We start from the raw sequence: 26,276 nt of genomic DNA, 5'->3' as shown, positions 1-26,276 counted from the left end.
ACTCCCACAACTCCTGTTTATACTTGTATACATATAGATAGAGTATAAGAATGTAAACTCTAGATTGATATGGGTAAAACTGGAGGTGGATGGAGAGAGATGGGTGATTATTGGTGCATATGCACCTGGGCATGAGAAGAAAGATCATGAGAGGCAAGTGTTTTGGGAGCAGCTGAGTGAGTGTGTTTGTAGTTTTAACGCACGAGACAAGGTTATAGTGATGGGAGATTTGAATACAAGGGTGAGATGTTGCAGTTGAGGGAATAATTGGTGTACATGGGGTGTTCAGTGTTGTAAGTAGAAATGGTGAAGAACTTATAGATTTATGTGCTGAAGAAGGACTGGTGATTGGGAATACCTGGTTTAAAAAGAGAGATATACATACGTATACGTATGTAAGTAGGGGAGATGGCCAGAGACCGTTATTGGATTACGTGTTAATTGATAGACGTGCGAAAGAGAGACTTTTGGATGTTAATGTGCTAAGAGGTGCAACCGGGGGGATGTCTGATCATTATCTTGAGGAGGCGAAGGTGAAGATTTGTAGAGGTTTTCAGAAAAGAAGCGAGAATGTTGGGGTGAAGAGGGTGGTGAGAGTAAGTGAGCTTGGGAAGGAGACTTGTGTGAGGAAGTACCAGGAGAGACTGAGTACAGAATGGAGAAAGGTTAGAACAAAGGTCGTAAGGGGAGTGTGGGAGGAATGAGATGTATTTAGGGAATCAGTGATGGCTTGCGCAAAAGATGCTTGTGGCATGAGAAGAGTGGGAGGTGGGTTGATTAGAAAGGGTAGTGAGTGGTGGGATGAAGTAGTAAGATTATTAGTGAAAGAGAAGAGAGGTATTTGGACGATTTTTGCAGGGAAATAATGCAATTGACAGGGAGATGTATTAAAGATAAGGCAGGAGGTCAAGAGAAAGGTGCAAGAGGCGAAAAAAGGACAAATGAGACTTCTGGTGAGAGTATCATTAAATTCTAGGGAGAATAAAAAGATGTTTTGGAAGGAGGTAAATAAAGTGCGTAAGACAAGGGAACAAATGGGAATGTCAATGAAGGGGGCTAATGGGGAGGTGATAACAAGTAGTGGTGATGTGAGAAGGAGATGGAGTGACTATTTTGAAGGTTTGTTGAATGTGTTTGATGATAGAGTGGCAGATATAGGGTGTTTTGATCGAGGTGGTGTGCAAAGCTAGAGGGTTAGGGAGAATGAGTTGGTAAACAGAGAAGAGGTAGTAAATGCTTTGCGGAAGATGAAAGCCGGCAAGGCAGCAGGTTTCGATGGTACTGCAGTGGAATTTACTAAAGAAGTGGGTGACTGTATTGTTGACTGGTTGGGAAGGCTATATAATGTATGTATGACTCATGGTGAGGTGCCTGAGGACTGGCGGAATGCTTGCATAATGCCATTGTACAAAGGCAAAGAGGATAAGAGTGAGTGCTCAATTACAGAGATATACGTTTGGTGAGTATTCCTGGGAAATCATATGGGAGGGTATTGATTGAAAGGGTGAAGGCATGTATAGAGCATCAGATTGGGGAAGAGCAGTGTGGTTTCAGAAGTGGTAGAGGATGTGTGGATCAGGTGTTTCCTTTGAAAAATGTATGTGAGAAATACTTAGAAAAGCAAATGGATTTGTATGTAGCATTTATGGATCTGGAGAAGGCATATGATAGAGTTGATAGAGATGCTCTGTGGAAGGTATCAAGAATATATGGTGTGGGAGGCAAGTTCTTAGAAACAGTGAAAAGTTTTTATCGAGGATGTAAAGCATGTGTACTTGTAGGAAGAGAAGAAATTGATTGGTTCTCACTAAATGTTGTTTTACGGCAGGGATGCGTGATGTCTCCATCGTTGTTTTATTCATCTATGGATGGGGTTGTTGGGGAGGTGAATGCAAGAGTTCTGGAAGGATGGGGGAAGTATGCAGTCTGTTGTGGATGAGAGAGCTTGGGAAGTACGTCAGTTGTTTTTCGCTGATCATACAGCGCTGGTGGCTGATTCATGTGAGAAACTGCAGAAGCTCGTGACTGTGTTTGGTAAAGTGTGTGAAGGAAGAAAGCTGAGAATAAATGTGAGTAAGAGCAAGGTTATTAGGTACACTAGGGTTGTGGGACAAGTGAATTGGTAGGTAAGTTTGAATGGAAAAAAACTGGAGGAAGTGAAGTGTTTTAGGATTTGGCAGCGGATGAAACCATAGGGTAGAAGTAAATCATAGGGTGGGGGAGGGGGCGAAAGTTTTGGGAGCGTTGAGAAATGTGTGGAAGTCGAGGACGTTATCTTGGAAAGATATGATATGGGTATGTTTGAAGGAACAGTGGTTCCAACAATGTTTTATATATATATATATATATACATATATATATATATATATATATATATATATATATATATATATATATATATATATATATATATATATATATATATATATATATATATATATATATATATATATATATATATATATATATATATATATATATATATATAAATATATTTTTTTTTTTTTTTTTTTTTTTTATACTTTGTCGCTGTCTCCCGCGTTTGCGAGGTAGCGCAAGGAAACAGACGAAAGAAATGGCCCAACCCCCCCCACACAAATGAACATACACACGTCCACACACGCAAATATACATACCTACACAGCTTTCCTTGGTTTACCCCGGACGCTTCACATGCCCCGACTCAATCCACTGACAGCACGTCAACCCCTGTATACCACATCGCTCCAATTCACTCTATTCCCTGCCCTCCTTTCACCCTCCTGCATGTTCAGGCCCCGATCACACAAAATCCTTTTCACTCCATCTTTCCACCTCCAATTTGGTCTCCCTCTTCTCCTCGTTCCCTCCACCTCCGACACATATATCCTCTTGGTCAATCTTTCCTCACTCATTCTCTCCATGTGCCCAAACCATTTCAAAACACCCTCTTCTGCTCTCTCAACCACGCTCTTTTTATTTCCACACATCTCTCTTACCCTTACGTTACTTACTCGATCAAACCACCTCACACCACACATTGTCCTCAAACATCTCATTTCCAGCACATCCATCCTCCTGCGCACAACTCTATCCATAGCCCACGCCTCGCAACCATACAACATTGTTGGAACTACTATTCCTTCAAACATACCCATTTTTGCTTTCCGGGATAATGTTCTCGACTTCCACACATTTTTCAAGGCTCCCAAAATTTTCGCCCCCTCCCCCACCCTATGATCCACTTCCGCTTCCATGGTTCCATCCGCTGACAGATCCACTCCCAGATATCTAAAACACTTCACTTCCTCCAGTTTTTCTCCATTCAAACTCACCTCCCAATTGACTTGACCCTCAACCCTACTGTACCTAATAACCTTGCTCTTATTCACACTTACTCTTAACTTTCTTCTTCCACACACTTTACCAAACTCCGTCACCAGCTACTGCAGTTTCTCACATGAATCCGCCACCAGCGCTGTATCATCAGCGAACAACAACTTACTCACTTCCCAAGCTCTCTCATCCCCAACAGACTTCATACTTGCCCCTCTTACCAAGACTCTTGCATTTACCTCCCTAACAACCCCATCCATAAACAAATTAAACAACCATGGAGACATCACACACCCCTGCCGCAAACCTACATTCACTGAGAACCAATCACTTTCCTCTCTTCCTACACGTATATATATATATATATATATATATTTATATATATATATATATATATATATATATATATATATATATATATATATATATATATATATATATATATATATATATATATACATATATATATATATATATATATATATATATATATATATATATATATATATATACATATATATATATATATATATATATATATATATATATATATATATATATATATATATATATATATATATATGAATATATATATATATATATATATATATATATATATATATATATATATATATATATATATATATATATATATATAATATATATATATATATATATATATATATATATATATATATATATATATATATATATATATATATATATATATATATATATATATATATATATATATATATATATATATATAAGAGTGAGTGCTCAAATTACAAAGGTATAAGTGTGTTGACTATTCCTGGTAAATTATATGGGAGGGTATTGATTGAGAGGGTGAAGGCATATACAGATCATCAGATTGGGGAAGAGCAGTGTGGTTTCAGAAGTAGTAGAGGATGTGTGGATCAGGTGTTTGCTTTCAAGAATGTATGTGAGAAATACTTAGAAAAACAAATGGATTTGCATGTAGCATTTATGGATCTGGAGAAGGCATATGATAGAGTTGATAGAGATGCTCTGTGGAAGGTATTAAGAATATATGGTGTGGGAGGCAAGTTGTTAGAAGCAGTGAAAAGTTTTTATCGAGGATGTAAGGCATGTGTACGTGTAGGTAGAGAGGAAAGTGATTGGTTCTCAGTGAATGTAGGTTTGCAGCAGGGGTGTGTGATGTCTCCATGGTTGTTTAATTTGTTTATGGATGGGGTTGTTATGGAGGTGAATGCAAGAGTTTTGGAAAGAGGGGCAAGTATGAAGTCTGTTGGGGATAAGAGAGCTTGGGAAGTGGGTCAGTTGATGTTCGCTGATGATACAGCGCTGGTGGCTGATTCATGTGAGAAACTGCAGAAGCTGGTGACTGAGTTTGGTAAATTGTGTGAAAGAAGAGATTTAAGAGTATATGTGAATAAGAGCAAGGTTATTAGGTACAGTAGGGTTGAGGGTCAAGTCAATTGGGAGGTAAGTTTGAATGGAGAAAAACTGGAGGAAGTAAAGTGTTTTAGATATCTGGGAGTGGATCTGGCAGCGGATGGAACCATGGAAGCGGAAGTGGATCATAGGGTGGGGGAGGGGGCGAAAATCCTGGGAGCCTTGAAGAATATGTGGAAGTCGAGAACATTACCTCGGAAAGCAAAAATGGGTATGTTTGAAGGAATAGTGGTTCCAACACTTTTGTATGGTTGCGAGGCGTGGGCTATGGATAGAGTTGTGCACAGGAGGATGGATGTGCTGGAAATGAGATGTTTAAGGACAATGAGTGGTGAGAGGTGGTTTGATCGAGTAAGTAACGTAAGGGTAAGAGAGATGTGTGGAAATAAAAAGAGCGTGGTTGAGAGAGCAGAAGAGGGTGTTTTGAAGTGGTCTGGGCACATGGAGAGAATGAGTGAGGAATGATTGACCAAGAGGATATATGTGTCGGAGGTGGAGGGAACGAGGAGAAGAGGGAGACCAAATTGGAGGTGGAAAGATGGAGTGAAAAAGATTTTGTGTGATCGGGGCCTGAACATGCAGGAGGGTGAAAGGAGGGCAAGGAATAGAGTGAAGTAGAGCGATGTGGTATACCGGGGTTGACGTGATGTCAGTGGATTGAATCAAGGCATGTGAAGCGTCTGGGGTAAACCATGGAAAGCTGTGTAGGTATGTATATATGCTTGTGTGGACGTATGTATATACATGTGTATGGGGGGGGGGGCCATTTCTTTCGTCTGTTTCCTTGCGCTACCTCCCAAACGCGGGAGACAGCGACAAAGTATAATAAAATATATAAAAAATATATATATATATATATATATATATATATATATATATATATATATATATATATATATATATATTTTTATTTTTTTTTATTATACTTTGTCGCTGTCTCCCGCGTTTGCGAGGTAGCGCAAGGAAACAGACGAAAGAAATGGCCCAACCCCCCCCATACACATGTATGTACATACGTCCACACACGCAAATATACACACCTACACAGCTTTCCATGGTTTACCCCAGACGCTTCACATGCCTTGATTCAATCCACTGACAGCACGTCAACCCCGGTATACCACATCGCTCCAATTCACTCTATTCCTTGCCCTCCTTTCACCCTCCTGCATGTTCAGGCCCCGATCACACAAAATCTTTTTCACTCCATCTTTCCACCTCCAATTTGGTCTCCCTCTTCTCCTCGTTCCCTCCACCTCCGACACATATATCCTCTTGGTCAATCTTTCCTCACTCATTCTCTCCATGTGCCCAAACCACTTCAAAACACCCTCTACTGCTCTCTCAACCACGCTCTTTTTATTTCCACACATCTCTCTTACCCTTACGTTACTCACTCGATCAAACCACCTCACACCACACATTGTCCTCAAACATCTCATTTCCAGCACATCCATCCTCCTGCTCACAACTCTATCCATAGCCCACGCCTCGCAACCATACAACATTGTTGGAACCACTATTCCTTCAAACATACCCATTTTTGCTTTCCGAGATAATGTTCTCGACTTCCACACATTCTTCAAGGCCCCCAGAATTTTCGGCCCCTCCCCCACCCTATGATCCACTTCCGCTTCCATGGTTCCATCCGCTGCCAGATCCACTCCCAGATATCTAAAACACTTCACTTCCTCCAGTTTTTCTCCATTCAAACTCACCTCCCAATTGACTTGACCCTCAACCCTACTGTACCTAATAACCTTGCTCTTATTCATATTTACTCTTAACTTTCTTCTTTCACACACTTTACCAAACTCAGTCACCAGCTTCTGCAGTTTCTCACATGAATCAGCCACCAGCGCTGTATTATCAGCGAACAACAACTGACTCACTTCCCAAGCTCTCTCATCCCCAACAGATTTCATACTTGCCCCTCTTTCCAAAACTCTTGCATTTACCTCCCTAACAACCCCATCCATAAACAAATTAAACAACCATGGAGACATCACACACCCCTGCCGCAAACCTACATTCACTGAGAACCAATCACTTTCCTCTCTTCCTCCACGTACACATGCCTTACATCCTCGATAAAAACTTTTCACTGCTTCTAACAATTTTCCTCCCACACCATATATTCTTAATACCTTCCACAGAGCATCTCTATCAACTCTGTCATATGCCTTCTCCAGATCCATAAATGCTACATACAAATCCATTTGCTTTTCTAAGCATTTCTCGCATACATTCTTCAAAGCAAACACCTGATCCACACATCCTCTACCACTTCTGAAACCACACTGCTCTTCCCCAATCTGATGCTTTGTACATGCCTTCACCCTCTCAATCAATATCCTCCCATATAATTTAACAGGAATACTCAACAAACTTATACCTCTGTAATTTGAGCACTCACTCTTATCGCCTTTGCCTTTCTACAATAGCACTATGCACGCATTCCGCCAATCCTCAGCCACCTCACCATGAGTCATACATACATTAAATAACCTTACCAACCAGTCAACAATACAGTCACCCCCTTTTTTAATAAATTCCACTGCAATACCATCCAAACCTGCTGCCTTGCCGGTTTTCATCCTCCGCAAAGCTTTCACTACCTCTTCTCTGTTTACCAAATCATTTTCCCTAACCCTCTCACTTTGCACACCACCTCGACCAAAACACCCTATATCTGCCACTCTATCATCAAACACATTCAACAAACCTTCAAAATACTCACTCCATCTCCTTCTCACATCACCACTACTTGTTATCACCTCCCCATTTGCGCCCTTCACTGAAGTCCCCATTTGCTCCCTTGTCTTACGCACTTTATTTACCTCCTTCCAGAACATCTTTTTATTCTCCCTAAAATTTAATGATACTCTATCACCGCAACTCTCATTTGCCCTTTTTTTCACCTCTTGCACCTTTCTCTTGACCTCCTGTCTGTTTCTTTTATACATCTCCCACTCAATTGCATTTTTTCCCTGCAAAAATCGTCCAAATGCCTCTCTCTTCTCTTTCACTAATACTCTTACTTCTTCATCCCACCACTCACTACCCTTTCTAATCAACCCACCTCCCACTCTTCTCATGCCACAAGCATCTTTTGCGCAATCCATCACTGATTCCCTAAATACATCCCATTCCTCCCCCACTCCCCTTACTTCCATTGTTCTCACCTTTTTCCATTCTGTACTCAGTCTCTCCTGGTACTTCCTCACACAGGTCTCCTTCCCAAGCTCACTTACTCTCACCACCCTCTTCACCCCAACATTCACTCTTCTTTTCTGAAAACCCATACAAATCTTCACCTTTGCCTCCACAAGATAATGATCAGACATCCCTCCAGTTGCACCTCTCAGCACATTAACATCCAACAGTCTCTCTTTCGCACGCCTGTCAATTAACACGTCGTCCAATAACGCTCTCTGGCCATCTCTCCTACTTACATAAGTATACTTATGTATATCTTTCTTTTAAACCAGGTATTCCCAAACATCAGTCCTTTTTGAGCACATAAATCTACAAGCTCTTCACCATTTCCATTAACAACACTGAACACACCATGTATACCAATTATTCCCTCAACTGCCACATTACTCACCTTTGCATTCAAATCACCCATCACTATAACCCGGTCTCGTGCATCAAAACCACTAACACACTCATTCAGCTGCTCCCAAAACACTTGCCTCTCATGATCTTTCTTATCATGCCCAGGTGCATATGCACCAATAATCACCCACCTCTCTCCATCAACTTTCAGTTTTACCCATATTAATCGAGAATTTACTTTCTTACATTCTATCACATACTCCCACAACTCCTGTTTCAGGAGTATTGCTACTCCTTCCCTTGCTCTTGTCCTCTCACTAACCCCTGACTTTACTCCCCAGACATTCCCAAACCACTCTTCCCCTTTACCCTTGAGCTTCGTTTCACTCAGAGCCAAAACATCCAGGTTTTTTTCCCCAAACATACTACCTATCTCTCCTTTTTTCACATCTTGGTTACATCCACACACATTTAGGCACCCCACTCTGAGCCTTCGAGGAGGATGAGCACTCCCCGCGTGACTCCTTCTTCTGTTTCCCATTTTAGAAAGTTAATACAAGGAGGGGAGGATTTCTGGCCCCCCGCTCCCGTCCCCTCTACTCGCTTTCTACGACACACGAGGAATACGTGGGAAGTATTCTTTCACCCCTATCCCCAGGGATAATATACATATATATATACATATACACATACACACACATACACATACACACGCACATATACACACACACACACATACATATATATACATATGAAAAATGTAAGAAACAATTTAGAAAACTGAAACTTCTAGCTTGAAATGAATGAAAAAATGAATGTCACATAATGGTTCAACCTCTGGCTATGGAAAAAGGAAATGTATAATTTATTTACACAAACGTCAATAGTAGTTCTCATCAATTTAACCACTGTATCAATAACCTTCAAAGTCTAAGCTACATTTTTTCTCCAATTTCACTATTTTCTTGTCAAAACACCATGTATGAAAAGCATCACTCCAGTAACACAACTATAAACATTTACTTCCCCTTTTAAAAAAAGTTCTGGGGAAGTCTGAATTAGAATTATCATAAAGAAGAAATAAAGTAAGGTAGGTCGAGTAGTACGAGGCAGACTTGGCAGAGGTCCTGTGATGCTGATGATGATAAGCGTCAGATGAAGAATTACAAGGGAGAATTACAAGGCTGCCGAGCCGACGTGAAGATCTTTTTCTAATAAAACTGCAGAGGCCATATATATATATATATATATATATATATATATGTATATATATATATATATATATATATATATATATATATATATATATATATATATATATATATATATATATATATATGTATATTTTTTTTTCATACTATTTGTCATATCCCGCATTAGCGAGGTAACATTAAGAACAGAGGACTGGGCCTTTGAAGGAATATCCTCACCTGGCCCTCTTCTCTGTTCCTTCTTTTGGAAAATAAAGAAAAGAAAAAAAAGAAAAAAAACCGAGAGGGGGAGGATTTCCAGCCCCGTGCTCCCTCTCCTTTTAGTCGCCTACATATATATATATATATATATATATATATATATATATATATATATATATATATATATATATATATATATATATATATATATATATATATATATATATATATATATATATTTTCTTTCTTCTTTTAAACTATTCGCCATTTCCCGCGTTAGCGAGGTAGCGCTAAGAACAGAGGACTGGGCCTTTTTTGGAATATCCTCAACTGGCCGCATCTGTTCCTTCTTTTGGAAAAAAAAAAAAAAAAAAACGAGAGGGGAGGATTTCCAGCCCCCCGCTCCCTCCCCTTTTAGTCGCCTTCTACGACACGCAGGGAATACGTGGGAAGTATTCTTAATCCCCTATCCCCAGGGATAATACATATATATATATATATATATATATATATATATATATATATATATATATATATATATATATATATATATATATATATATATATATATATTTTTTTTTTTTTTTTGCTTTGTCGCTGTCTCCCGCTTTTCCGAGGTAGCGCAAGGAAACAGACGAAAGAAATGGCCCAACCCACCCCCATACACATGTATATACATACGTCCACACACGCAAATATACATACCTACACAGCTTTCCATGGTTTACACCAGACGCTTCACATGCCTTGATTCAATCCACTGACAGCACGTCAACCCCGGTATACCACATCGCTCCAATTCACTATATTCCTTGCCCTCCTTTCACCCTCCTGCATGTTCAGTTCCCAATGACACAAAATCTTTTTCACTACATCTTTCCACCTCCAATTTCGTCTCCCTCTTCTCCTCGTTCCCTCCACCTCCGACACATATATCCTCTTGGTCAATCTTTCCTCACTCATTCTCTCCATGTGCCCAAACCATTTCAAAACACCCTCTTCTGCTCTCTCAACCACGCTCTTTTTATTTCCACACATCTCTCTTACCCTTACGTTACTTACTCGATCAAACCACCTCACACCACACATTGTCCTCAAACATCTCATTTCCAGCACATCCATCCTCCTGCGCACAACTCTATCCATAGCCCACGCCTCGCAACCATACAACATTGCTGGAACCACTATTCCTTCAAACATACTCATTTTTGCTTTCCGAGATAATGTTCTCGACTTTCACACATTCTTCAAGGCTCCCAGAATTTTCGCCCCCTCCCCCATCCTATGATCCACTTCCGCTTCCATGGTTCCATCCGCTGCCAGATCCACTCCCAGATATCTAAAACACTTTACTTCCTCCAGTTTTTCTCCATTCAAACTCACCTCCCAATTGACTTGACCCTCAACCCTACTGTACCTAATAACCTTGCTTTTATTCACATTTGCTCTTAACTTTCTTCTTTCACACACTTTACCAAACTCAGTCACCAGCTTCTGCAGTTTCTCACATGAATCAGCCACCAGCGCTGTATCATCAGCGAACAACAACTGACTCACTTCCTAAGCTCTCTCGTCCCCAACAGACTTCATACTTGCCCCTCTTTCCAAAACTCTTGCAATCACCTCCCTAACAACCCCATCCATAAACAAATTAAACAACCATGGAGACATCACACACCCCTGCCGCAAACCTACATTCACTGAGAACCAATTACTTTCCTCTCTTCCTACACGTACACATGCCTTACATCCTCGATAAAAACTTTTCACTGCTTCTAACAACTTGCCTCCCACACCATATATTCTTAATACCTTCCACAGAGCATCTCTATCAACTCTATCATATGCCTTCTCCAGATCCATAAATGCTACATACAAATCCATTTGATTTCTAAGTATTTCTCACATACATTCTTCAAAGCAAACACCTGATCCACACATCCTCTACCACTTCTGAAACCACACTGCTCTTCCCCAATCCGATGCTCTGTACATGCCTTCACCTTCTCAATCAATACCCTCCCATATAATTTACCAGGAATACTCAACAAACTTATACCTCTGTAATTTGAGCACTCACTCTTATCCCCTTTGCCTTTGTACAATGGCACTATGCACGCATTCCGCCAATCCTCAGGCACCTCACCATGAGACATACGTACATTAAATAACCTTACCAACCAGTCAACAATACAGTCACCCCCTTTCTTAATAAATTCCACTGCAATACCATCCAAACCTGCTGCCTTGCCGGCTTTCATCTTCCGCAAACTTTTACTACCTCTTCTCTGCTTACCAAATCATTTTCCCTAACCCTCCCACTTTGCACACCACCTCGACCAAAACACCCTATATCTGCCACTCTATCATCAAACACATTCAACAAACCTTCAAAATACTCACTCCATCTCCTTCTCACATCACCACTACTTGTTATCACCTCCCCATTTGCGCCCTTCACTGAAGTTCCCATATGCTCCCTTGTCTTACGCACTTTATTTACCTCCTTCCAGAACATTTTTTTACTCTCCCTAAAATTTAATGATACTCTCTCACCCCAACTCTCATTTGCCCTTTTTTCACCTCTTGCACCTTTCTCTTGACCTCCTGTCTCTTTCTTTTATACATCTCCCACTCAATTGCATATATATATATTGCATATATATATATATATATATATATATATATATATATATATATATATATATATATATATATATATATATATATATATATATATATATATATATATATATATATATATGCGTATGTATGTGTATATATGTATATATGCACATGTGTGTATATTATCCCTGGGGATAGGGTGAAAGAATACTTCCCACGCATTCCTCGCGTGTCGTAGAAGGCGACTACAGGGGACGGGAGCGGGGGGCCAGAAATCCTCCCCTTCTTGTATTTTTTCTAACTTTCTAAAATGGGAAACAGAAGAAGGAGTCACGCGGGGAGTGCTCATCCTCCTCGAAGGCTCAGACTGGGATGTCTAAATGTGTGTGGATGTAACCAAGATGTGAAAAAAGGAGAGATAGGTAGTATGTTTGAGGAAAGGAACCTGTATGTTTTGGCTCTGAGTGAAACGAAGCTCAAGGGGAAAGTGAAAGAGTGGTTTGGGAATATCTTGGGAGTAAAGTCAGGGGTTAGGGAGAGGACAAGAGCAAGGGAAGGAGTAGCAGTACTCCTGAAACAGGAGTTGTAGGAGTATGTGATAGAATGTAAGAAAGTAAGTTCTCGATTAATATGGGTAAAACTGAAAGTTGATGGAGAGAGATGGGTGATTATTGGTGCATATGCACCTGGGCATGATAAGAAAGATCATGAGAGGCAAGTGTTTTGGGAGCAGCTGAATGAGTGTGTTAGTGGTTTTGATGCACGAGACCGGGTTATAGTGATGGTTGATTTGAATGCAAAGGTGAGTAATGTGGCAGTTGAGGGAATAATTGGTATACATGAGGTGTTCAGTGTTGTAAATCGAAATATTGAAGAGCTTGTAGATCTATGTGTTGAAAAAGGACTGGTGATTGGGAGTACCTGGTTTAAAAAGCGAGATATACATAAGTATACGTATGTAAGTAGGAGAGATGGCCAGAGAGCGTTATTGAATTACGTATTAATTGACAGGCGCGCGAAAGAGAGACTGCTGGATGTTAATGTGCTAAGAGCTGCAACTGGAGGGATGTCTGATCACTATCTTGTGGAGGCTAAGGTGAAGATTTGTATGGGTTTTCAGAAAAGAAGAGTGAATGTTGGGGTGAAGAGGGTGGTGAGAGTAAGTGAGCTTGCGAAGGAGACTTGTGTATGGAAGTACCAGGAGAGACTGAGTACAGAATGGAAAAAGGTGAGAACAATGGAAGTAAGGGGAGTGGGGGAGGAATGGGATGTATTTAGGGAATCAGTGATGGATTGCGCAAAAGATGCTTGTGGCATGAGAAGAGTGGGAGGTGGTTGATTAGAAAGGGTAGTGAGTGGTGGGATGAAGAAGTAAGAGTATTAGTGAAAGAGAAGAGAGAGGCATTTGGACAATTTTTGCTTGGAAAAAATGCAATTGAGTGGGAGATGTATAAAAGAAAGAGACAGGAGGTCAAGAGAAAGGTGCAAGAGGTGAAAAAGAGGGCAAATGAGAGTTGGGGTGAGAGAGTATCATTAAATTTTAGGGAGAATAAAAAGATGTTCTGGAAGGGGGTAAATAAAGTGCGTAAAACAAGGGAGCAAATAGGAACTTCAGTGAGGGGCGCAAATGGGGAGGTGATAGCAGGTGGTGGTGGTGTGAGAAGGAGATGGAGTGAGTATTTCGAAGGTTTGTTGAATGTGTTTGATGATAGAGTGGCAGATATAGGGTGTTTTGGTCGAGGTGGTGTGCAAAGTGAGAGGGTTAGGGAAAATTATTTGGTAAACAGAGAAGAGGTAGTAAGGGCTTTGCGGAAGATGAAAGCCGGCAAGGCAGCAGGTTTGGATGGTATTGCAGTGGAATTTATTAAAAAAAAGGGGGTGACTGTATTGTTGACTGGTTGGTAAGTTTATTTAATGTATTTATGACTCATGGTGAGGTGCCTGAGGATTGGCGGAATGCGTGCATAGTGCCATTGTAGAAAGGCAAACGGGATAAGAGTGAGTGCTCAAATTTCAGAGGTATAAATTTGTTGAGTATTCCTGGTAAATTATATGGGAGGGTATTGATTGAGAAGGTGAAGGCATGTACAGAGCATCAGATTGGGAAGAGGAGTGTGGTTTCAGAAGTGGTAGAGGATGTGTGGATCAGGTGTTTGCTTTGAAAAATGTATGTGAGAAATACTTAGAAAAGCAAATGGATTTGTATGCAGCATTTATGGATCTGGAGAAGGCATATGACAGAGTTGATAGAGATGCTCTGTGGAAGGTATTAAGAATATATGGTGTCGGAGGCAAGTTTTTGGAAGCAGTGAAAAGTTATTATCGAGGATGTAAGGCATGTGTACGTGTAGGAAGAGAGGAAAGTGATTGGTTCTCAGTGAATGTAGGTTTGTGGCAGGGGTGTGTGATGTCTCCATGGTTGTTTAATTTGTTTATGGATGGGGTTGTTAGGGAGATGAATGCAAGAGTTTTGGAGAGAGGGGCAAGTATGAAGTCTGTTGTGGATGAGAGGGCTTGGGAAGTGAGTCAGTTGTCGTTCGCTGATGATACAGCGCTGGTGGCTGATTCATGTGAGAAACTGCAGAAGCTGGTGACTGAGTTTGGTAAAATATGTGAGAGAAGAAAGTTAGGAGTAAATGTGAATAAGAGCAAGGTTATTGGGTGCAGTAGGGTTGAGGGTCAAGTCAATTGGGAGGTAAGTTTGAATGGAGAAAAACTGGAGGAAGTGAAGTGTTTTAGATATCTGGGAGTGGATCTGGCAGCGGATGGAACCATGGAAGCGGAAGTGGATCATAGGGTGGGGGAGGGGGCGAAAATTTTGGGAGCCTTGAAAAATGTGTGGAAGTCGAGAACATTATCTCGGAAAGCAAAAATGGGTATGTTTGAGGGAATAGTGGTTCCAACAATGTTGTATGGTTGCGAGGCGTGGGCTATGGATAGAGTTGTGCGCAGGAGGGTGGATGTTGCTGGAAATGAGATGTTTGAGGACAATGTGTGGTGTGAGGTGGTTTGATCGAGTAAGTAACGTAAGGGTAAGAGAGATGTGTGGAAATAAAAAGAGCGTGGTTGAGAGAGCAGAAGAGGGTGTTTTGAAATGGTTTGGGCACATGGAGAGAATGAGTGAGGAGAGATTGACCAAGAGGATATATGTGTCGGAGGTGGAGGGAACGAGGAGAAGAGGGAGACCAAATTGGAGGTGGAAAGATGGAGTGAAAAAGATTTTGTGTGATCGGGGCCTGAACATGCAGGAGGGTGAAAGGAGGGCAAGAAATAGAGTGAATTGGAGTCATGTGGTATACAGGGGTTGACGTGCTCTCAGTGGATTGAAGCAAGGCATGTGAAGCGTCTGGGGTAAACCATGGAAAGCTGTGTAGGTATGTATATTTGCGTGTGTGGACGTGTGTATGTACATGTGTATGGGGGGGGGTTGGGCCATTTCTTTCGTCTGTTTCCTTGCGCTACCTCGCAAACGCGGGAGACAGCGACAAAGTATAAAAAAAAAAAAAAAAAAAAGAAATATATATATATATATATATATATATATATATATATATATATATATATATATATATATATATATATATATATATATATATATATATGTGTGTGTGTGTGTGTGTGTGTGTGTGTGTGTGTGTGTGTGTGTATGAAGTTGAAATCGCACTTCATTAGTAGTTCATGCAGTTTTATTTAACATGTAATTTTTCATACATGTGGCACATGTTTCGTTGAGACAATCCACTTCATCAGGTACCAGTGCTTAACAAAGCTATTCAAATCCCAACATCACTCTTGGTTGCTGCTGTCCAACACCAGTCTTTCTAGGCCAAGCACTGTCTGCTTTGTCTGGTCGTAAGCCTTGTAAGGGAAAGTAATTAAGGTAGCTCAGATGGAGGGAGTTGGCCTGGTTAGCTGGGTGTGTCTTGAACATTTTTTTTTATGTTTCTGTGTTTTATAGATTTTCTACTAATGTTTTGTTTATGGCTATGATGGGCTTTAAAATCACCTGGAAACAAATCAAAGTTCTTAGTAATAGCAATTAAGATAGATTCAATGACGCTACGTGTAGCATAATCAGCAAGATTTCAAGATCTATTGGGTGGTCATTTTCATGACATTGTTTAGCGATCGCATTGTGATCATTCCTGTATACTGAATGTCGGTGCCATTAATACTTCTACGTTAGTTTTTCCTGTGTGGCCTACATAAATATATTTACATAACTTGCATATGACGGTGTAAACACTCCCAGTTGTAGCATGATTTGGCCCACAATTTATTAAGTTCTTGCTGATGGTGTTATTGTACTGGAGTAGGTGGCATGCGAAATCGGAGTAGTTTGATTTCACTATTAAGTATAAAGCTGGGCAGTACAACAAAGTAATAGACGAGCTTCCCAGGATGTGTCAAGCGGAGAAGGAGGATAGTGAAGAAAAGCACACAGCCATGCGGGTAGAGCAAGAGCCATGATCCCACCCTGGGGCTCTGGAAACCCGACGTTTTGCGCAACAGTAAGGCAGAGGTAGCAGCGATGGTGACCGTAAGGAACTCTCTCGGAGGAGAACTGGATGGGTAGTTGGGTAGTGGTAGGAGGATGACGAGTTCCGAAGGTTATACAGAGTGAGACACCAGTTACGGTTCGACGAGGGCGCACTGTGGTACAGGGTGAGCGCAGGCGTAAACTTATGGCAGAAGCGGCCAGTGTTGACACAGAGATTGCAAAATGTGTTGCTACGGGCGTGTCATGACCAGTTCAGGCACCAAGGTAGAAACCGCACATTGAGGCTGGTGCAGATTCGAGGTTACTGGCCGGGAATATGTAACAAAGTGCGAGAGGTGTGTATTAACGAAGGAGGAGATGCCAAGCCCACACCCAACCTTGGGGACGGTGGAGGCTAGCAGGCCGTGGGAGATATCAGCTACAGCCTTCATGTTGTTGGAATAAAGCAAAGGTTTCGAGAACGTACTAGTAGTGGTAAACGTGTTTACTAAGTCTGCATGGGCCGGAAGTACATCAACATGAATATTTTGCATATGAACGCGCACTTTCACAGAGCACATAATACCCGCCAACAGCCAGAATTCGAACCCAGGACCTTTCCCGTGGTTTTCGGGAACGCTAACCGCAAAGGGTCCTGGATTTAAATCCTGGCTGTTGGGAGTATTATGTGTTCTATGAAAGTGCAAGTTCATATGGACCATATGATAAATCAAAGTTCTTAATATTAGCAATTAAGACAGATATAGTGACGTTGCGTGTGGCATAATCAGACGGGAATAGAATAACGGAATTTTCAAGGTCTATGGGGTGATCATTTTCATGAGAGTGTTTAACGATCGCATTTTTGTGGTCATCCCTGTGAACTCTGTGACGGTGCTAATAACATCTCTCCATTACAGTTATTCCGGTCTGGTCTATTTATATATCTTTACATGCTCTGCATTTGACGGGGTAAACTCTCCCAACTGTAGCATAAAGAAGACTGTTCAATATATATATATATATATATATATATATATATATATATATATATATATGCATATAAAAGGGGAGGGAGCGGGTGGCTGGAAATCCTCCCCACTCGTTTTTTTTTTTTAATTTTCCAAAAGAAGGAACAGAGAAGGGGGCCAGGTGAGGATATTCCCTCTAAGGCCCATCCTCTGTTCTTAACGCTACCTCGCTAATGCGGGAAATGGCGAATAGTATGAAGAAAAGAAAGAAAGAATACATATATATATATAATATATATAAGTATATATATATATATATATATATATATATATAATATATAGTATAGCTATATATAAAATATAGATATATATATAGATAAAAAATAAGAATGAAAAAAAAATGAAAAATATATACACAAAAAAAAAAAACAATGAATATATAAAAAAAACAAAGACAACTAGAATAAAAAAACCACCCAACCCTTTCCCCACACTCTTCCCCCCCCGTCACTCACACTGCGCCCTCACACCTACGACCCCCCCAGGTATGATTCCTACACCCCCCCACTTTCCGCGTCACAACCCCCACATCCAATTCTACTCCCACCCTCTCTATCACACCACACGCACCCCTCTCCCCACTCCACCCCTTCACCACCATCCCCTCCGGCACCCCAACCCACCTCATGCTCCCTCACCCACACTCCCACTGCTATATTCATCCACCCAACCACCGCCATTCCCCCCTCTGCGTCCCACCCGCTCCACCCAGTACCCCCGTACCCACATCCCACCACCCCCGACCACCCCCAACACACCCCCCTAACATTATCCTCGACCCCCCCCACCAACCACCTACCTCACGCCCCCCCCCCACACCCACCCCAACACAAAACCACCAGCCGCTCCACCCCCACCACACCCCCGCTCTCCCCCTAGCAACCTACAACCCCAACAACCACCCCCACTTTCACATCTCCCAGCCCACGCGGATCCTACCCACCACCCCACTACCCTGCTCCTGCTGACCAACTACACCACCAACCACCCATCCCCCCACCCACCAACCCCCCATCCCCGCCCACACTTCTTTCCATACTGACACATCCACCTACCTATCATCACCTACCACCGCCCCCAACCCACCCACGACGCCTCACACACCCTACACACACACACACACACACACACACACACACACAGCACATCACACACACACCACACACTCCACACACACACACAACACACACACAAAAAAAAAAAAAAAAATAAAAACACCAAATGACTCTTACACCCTCGAAAAAGCGCGACGCTCCTGCCCCCCGCCTACCGTCCCGGCCCCCCCGCCCCCACCCCCCACTAACAACCACCCTTCACACCCGCAAAAATACCTACCTACCCCGCTAACCAAGTTATACCACCCAGACGCTTACCCCTCCTTAGATTCAAACCCTGACAGCACGTCAACACCAGTAAACCAACAACGTCTCCAAAACACTCTAATTCACTTGCCCTCTTTCACCCTCCCTGCATGCATCATCATGCCCCGATCACACAAAATCTTTTTCCACTCCTCTTCCACCTCCAATTTGGTCCTCCTCTTCTCCTCGTATCCCACCCCCACCGACACATATATCCTCTTGGGTCCATCTTACCTCACTCAATCTCTCCATGTGCCCAAACCATTTTCAAAACACCCTCGTTCTGCTCTCTCAAACCACGCTCTTTTTATTTCCCACCTCTCTCTTACCCTTCTACTTTACTCCCCCGATCAACCACCTCACACCACACATTGTCCTCAAACATCTCATTTCCGCACATCCATCCTCCTGCGCATCAACTCTAACCATTAGCCTCACGCCTCGCAACCATACAACATTGTTGGAACCACTATTCCTTCAAACATACCATTTTTGCTTTCGAATAATGTTCTCGACCATTCCACACATTTTTTCAAGTGCTCCCAAAATTTTCGGCCCCCTCCCCCCACCTATGACCACTTCCGCTTCCATGGTTCCATCCGCTGACAGATCCACTCCCAGATATCTAAAACACTTCACTTCCTCCAGTTTTTCTCCATTCAAACTCACCTCCCAATTGACTTGACCCCCAACCCAACTGAAACCTAATAACCTTGCTCTTATTCACATTTTACTCTTAACTTTCTTCTTCCACACACTTTAACCCAAACTCAGTCCCCAAAGCTTTCTGCATTTTCTCAAAATGAATCACCCAAACCAGCCTGAAACATCAGCAACAACAACGACTCACTTCCCAAGCTCTCTCACCCCAACAGATTTTCTTTACTTGCCCCTTTTTTCCAAAACTCTTGCATTTACCCCCTAACAACCCCATCCATAAACAAATTAAACAACCATGGAGACATCACACACCCCTGCCGCAAACCTACATTCACTGAAACCCAAAATCACTTTCCTCTCTCCCTACACGTACACATGCCTTACACCCTTTCGATAAAATTTTTCACTGCTTCTAACAACTTGCCTCCCACACCATATATTCTTAAACTTTCCAAGAGCATCTCTATCAACCTATCATATGCCTTCTCCAGATCCATAAATGCTACATACAAATCCATTTGCTTTTCTAAGATTTCCTCACATACTTCTTCAAAGCAAAAAAACCTGATCCACACATCCTCTACCACTTCTGAAAACCGCACTGCTCTTACCCAATCGATCTCTGTACTTTGCCTTCACCCTCCTCAATCAATACCCTCCCATATAATTTACCAGGAATACTCAACAAACTTATACCCTGTAATTTGAGCAACTCACTTTTAAATTCCCCTTTTTGGCCTTTGTAAAATGGCACTAGCACGCATTCCGCCAACCTCGGCACCCACCATGAGTCATACATACATTAAATAACCTTAACCAAACCAGTCAACAATACATTCACCCCCTTTTTAATAAATTCACTGCAATATCATATATAAATATATAATATTATATATTATATATATTTAAAAATATATATTTTTTTTTTTTTTTTTTTTTTTATTACTTTGTCGCCTTTTCATCCCGCGTTTGCGAGGTAGCGCAAGGGAAACAGACAAAGAAATGGCCCAACCCCCCCCCCATACACATGTACATACACACGTCCACACACGCAAATATACATACCTACACAGCTTTTCCCCTGGTTTACCCCAGACGCTTCACATGCCTTGATTCAATCCACTGACAGCACGTCAACCCCTGTATACCACATCGCTCCAATTCACTCTATTCCTTGCCCTCCTTTCACCCTCCTGCATGTTCAGGCCCCGATCACACAAAATCTTTTTCACTCCATCTTTCCACCTCCAATTTGGTCTCCCTCTTCTCCTCGTTCCCTCCACCTCCGACACATATATCCTCTTGGTCAATCTTTCCTCACTCATTCTCTCCATGTGCCCAAACCATTTCAAAACACCCTCTTCTGCTCTCTCAACCACGCTCTTTTTATTTCCACACATCTCTCTTACCCTTACGTTACTTACTCGATCAAACCACCTCACACCACACATTGTCCTCAAACATCTCATTTCCAGCACATCCATCCTCCTGCGCACATCTCTATCCATAGCCCACGCCTCGCAACCATACAACATTGTTGGAACCACTATTCCTTCAAACATACCCATTTTTGCTTTCCGAGATAATGTTCTCGACTTCCACACATTTTTCCCAAAGGGTCCCAAAAAATTTTTGCCCCCCTCCCCCACCCCCATGAAACCACTTCCGCTTCCATGGTTCCATCCGCTGACAGATCCACTCCCGAAAATCTAAAACACTTCACTTCCTCCAGTTTTTTTCTCCATTCAAACTCACCTCCCAATTGACTTGACCCTCACCCCAACTGACCTAATAACCTTTCCCTTATTCACATTTACTCTTAACTTTCTTCTTCCACACACTTTACCAAACTCATCACCAGCTTCATGCAGTTTCTCACATGAATCACCACCAGCGCTGTATCATCAGCGAACAACAACTGCCCCACTTCCCCAAAAACTCTCATCCCAACAAACTTCATACTTGCCCCTCTTTCCAAAACTTCTTGCATTACCTCCCTAACAACCCCATACCATAAAAAAAATTAAAAAACCATGAGACATCACAACACCCCTGCCGCAAACCTACATTCACTGAGAAACCCAAACACTTTCCTCTCTCCTACACGTACACATGCCTTACATCCTCGAATAAAAAAATTTCACTGCTTCTAACAACTTGCCTCCCCCCACCATAAAATTCTTAATACCTTCCACAGAGCATCTCAAACAACTCTATCATATGCCTTCTCCAATCCATATAGGGTTTTTTTGGTCGAGGTGGTGTGCAAAGTGAGAGGGTTAGGGAAAATGATTGGAAAACAGAGAAGAGGTAGTAAAACTTGGGGGAAAAGAGAAACCCCGGCAAGGCAGCAGGTTTGGATTGTATTCAGTGGAATTTATTAAAAAAGGGGGTGACTGTATTTTTGACTGGTTGGTAAGGTTATTAATGTATGTATGACTCATGGTGATTTTTGCCGGGGAAATGGCGGAGGGCGTGCAAAGTGCCTTTTGGTACAAAGGCAAAGGGGATAAGAGTGAGTGCTCAATTACAGAGGATAAAGTTTTTTGAGTTTTCTGGTAAATTATATGGGAGGGTTTGATTAAAAGGGGGGAAAGGGGCATGACAGAGCACAATTTGGGGAAGAGCAGTGGGGTTTCAGAATGGTAGAGGATTGTGGACCCAGGGTTTGCTTTGAAGAATGTATGTGAAAATATTTTAGAAAAGCAAATGGTTTTTGTATGTAGCATTTATATATATATATAATATAATATTATATAATAATATATATATATATATTTTAAATATATATAAAAATATATATAATATATGTATATTCATATTCATGTTATTACTATTTTATTATACTTTGTCGCGGGTCTCCCGCGTTAGCAAAGAAGCGAAAGGAAACAGAACGAAGATACACATGTATATACATACACGCCCCAAAACACAGCAAATATACATACCTAAAATATCTCAACGTATAAAATATATATACACACAAACAGACATATACATATATACACATGTACATAATTCATACTGTCTGCCCTTGCTCATTCCCGTAGCCACTCCGACACTAATGAACTGACAATCCCCAAACACTCAGTTTTCTTCTTTCACACACTTTACCAAACTCAGTCACAAGCTTCTGCAATTTCTCACCCGAATCAGCCACCAGCGCTGTATCATCAGCGAAAAAAAAACTGACTCACTTCCCAAGCTCTCTCATCCACAACAGACTGCATACTTGCACCTCTTTCCAACACTCTTGCATTCACATCCCTAACAACCCCATCCATAAACAAATTAAACAGCCATGGAGACATCACGCACCGCTGCAGTAAACCAACATTCAGTGAGAACCAATCACTTTCCACTGAATATATATATATATATATATATATATATATATATATATATATATATATATATATATATATATATATATATATATATATTTATTTATCTTTATTATTTATTTATTTTGCTTTGTCGCTGTCTCCCGCGTTAGCGAGGTAGCGCAAGGAAACAGACGAAAGAATGGCACAACCCGCTCACATACACATGTATATACATACATGTCCACACATGCACAATATACATATCTATACATCTCAATGTACACATATATATACACACACAGACATATACATATGTACACATGTACATAATTCATACTGTCTGCCTTTATTTGTTCCCATCGCCACCCCGCCACACATGGAATAACAACCCCCTCCCCCCTCATGTGTGCGAGGCAGCGCTAGGAAAAACACCAAAGGCCCCATTCGTTCACACTCAGTCTCTAGCTGTCATGTAATAATGCACTGAAACCACAGCTCCCTTTCCACATCCAGGCCCCACACACTTTGCATGGTTTACCCCAGACGCTTCATATGCCCTGGTTCAATCCACTGACAGCAACTTGACCCCGGTATACCACATCGTTCCAATTCACTCTATTCATTGCACGCCTTTCACCCTCCTGCATGTTCAGGCCCCGATCACTCAAAATCTTTTTCATTCCATCTTTCCACCTCCAATTTGGTATCCCACTTCTCGTTCCCTCCACCACTGACACATATATCCTCTTGGTCAATCTTTCCCCACTCATTCTCTCCATGTGACCAAACCATTTCAAAACACCCTCTTCTGCTCTCTCAACCACACTCTTTTTATTTCCACACATCTCTCTCACCCTTACATTACTTACTCGATCAAACCACCTCACACCACATATTGTCCTCAATCATCTCATTTCCAGCACATCCACCCTCCTGCGCACAACTCTATCCACAGCCCACGCCTCGCAACCATACAACATTGTTGGAACCACTATTCCTTCAAACATACCCATTTTTGCTTTCCGAGATAATGCTCTCGACTTCCAAACATTCTTCAAGGCTCCCAGAATTTTCGCCCCCTCCCCCACCCAATGATTCACTTCCGCTTCCATGGTTCCATCCGCTGCCAGATCCACTCCCACATATCTAAAACAGTTCACTTCCTCCAGCTTTTCTCTATTCAAACTTACCTCCCAATTGACTTGACCCTCAATCCTACTGTACCTAATAACCTTGCTCTTATTCACATTTACTCTTAACTTTCTTCTTTCACACACTTTACCAAACTCAGTCACCAGCTTCTGCAGTTTCTCACATGAATCAGCCACCAGCGCTGTTTCATCAGCGAACAACAACTGACTCACTTCCCAAGCTCTCTCATCCACAACAGACTTCATAATTGCCCCTCTTTCCAAAACTCTTGCATTCACCCCCCTAACAACCCCATCCATAAACAAATTAAACAACCATGGAGACATCACACACCCCTGCCGCAAACCTACATTCACTGAGAACCAATCACTTTCCTCTCTTCCTACACGTACACATGCCTTACATCCTCGATAAAAACTTTTCAGTGCTTCTAACATCTTGCCTCCCACACCATATATTCTTAATACCTTCCACAGAGCATCTCTATCAACTCTATCATATGCCTTCTCCAGATCCATAAATGCTACATACAAATTCATTTGTTGTTCTAAGTATTTCTCGCATACATTCTTCAAAGCAAACACCTGATCCACACATCCTCTACCACTTCTGAAACCACACTGCTCTTCCCCAATCTGATGCTCTGTACATGCCTTCACCCTCTCAATCAATACCCTCCCATATAATTTACCAGGAATACTCAACAAACTTATACCTCTGTAATTTGAGCACTCTCTCTTATCCCCTTTGCCTTTGTATAATGGCACTATGCAAGCATTCCGCCAATCCTCAGGCACCTCACCATGAATCATACATACATTAAATAACCTTACCAACCAGTCAACAATACAGTCACCCCCTTTTTTAATAAATTCCACTGCAATACCATCCAAACCTGCTGCCTTTGCCGGCTTTCATCTTCCGTAAAGCTTTTACTACCTCTTCTCTATTTACCAAATCATTTTCCCTAACCCTCTCACTTTGCACACCACCTCGACCAAGACACCCCACATCTGCCACTCTATCATCAAACACATTCAACAAACCTTCAAAATACTCACTCCATCTCCTTCTCACAACACCACTACTTGTTATCACCTCCCCATTTGCCCCCTTCACTGAAGTTCCCATTTGCTCCATTGTCTTACGCACTTTATTTACCTCCTTCCAAAACATCTTTTTATTCTCCCTGAAATTTAATGATACTCTCTCACCCCAACTCTCATTTGCTCTCTTTTTCACCTCTTGCACCTTTCTCTTGACCTCCTGCCTCTTTCTTTTATACCTCTCCCGCTCATTTGCATTTTTTCCCTGCAAAAATCGTTCAATGCCTCTCTCTTTTCTTTCACTAAGAATCTTACTTTTTCATCCCACCACTCACTACCTTTTCTAATCAACCCACCTCCCACGCTTCTCATGCCACAAGCATCTTTTGCGCAAGCCATCACTGCTTCCCTAAATACCTCCCATTCCTCCCCCACTCCCCTTACCTCCTTTGTTCTATATATATATATATATATATATATATATATATATATATATATATATATATATATATATATATATATATATATATATATATATATATATATATATATATATATATATATATATATATATATATATATATATATATATATATATAATAAGAGCAAGGTTATTAGGTACAGTAGGGTGGAGGGTCAAGTCAATTGGGAGGTAAGTTTGAATGGAGAAAAACTGGAGGAAGTAAAGTGTTTTAGGTATCTGGGAGTGGATCTGGCAGCGGATGGAACCATGGAAGCGGAAGTGAATCATAGGGTGGGGGAGGGGGCGAAAATCCTGGGAGCCTTGAAGAATGTGTGGAAGTCGAGAACGTTATCTCGGAAAGCAAAAATGGGTATGTTTGAAGGAATAGTGGTTCCAACTATGTT

The sequence above is a fragment of the Panulirus ornatus genome, chromosome 66, assembly GCF_036320965.1.
Source record: "Panulirus ornatus isolate Po-2019 chromosome 66, ASM3632096v1, whole genome shotgun sequence".
NCBI lineage: Eukaryota > Metazoa > Arthropoda > Malacostraca > Decapoda > Palinuridae > Panulirus > Panulirus ornatus.
The sequence above is the reverse complement of the archived record's forward strand: the minus strand, read 5'-3'. Positions refer to the sequence as shown.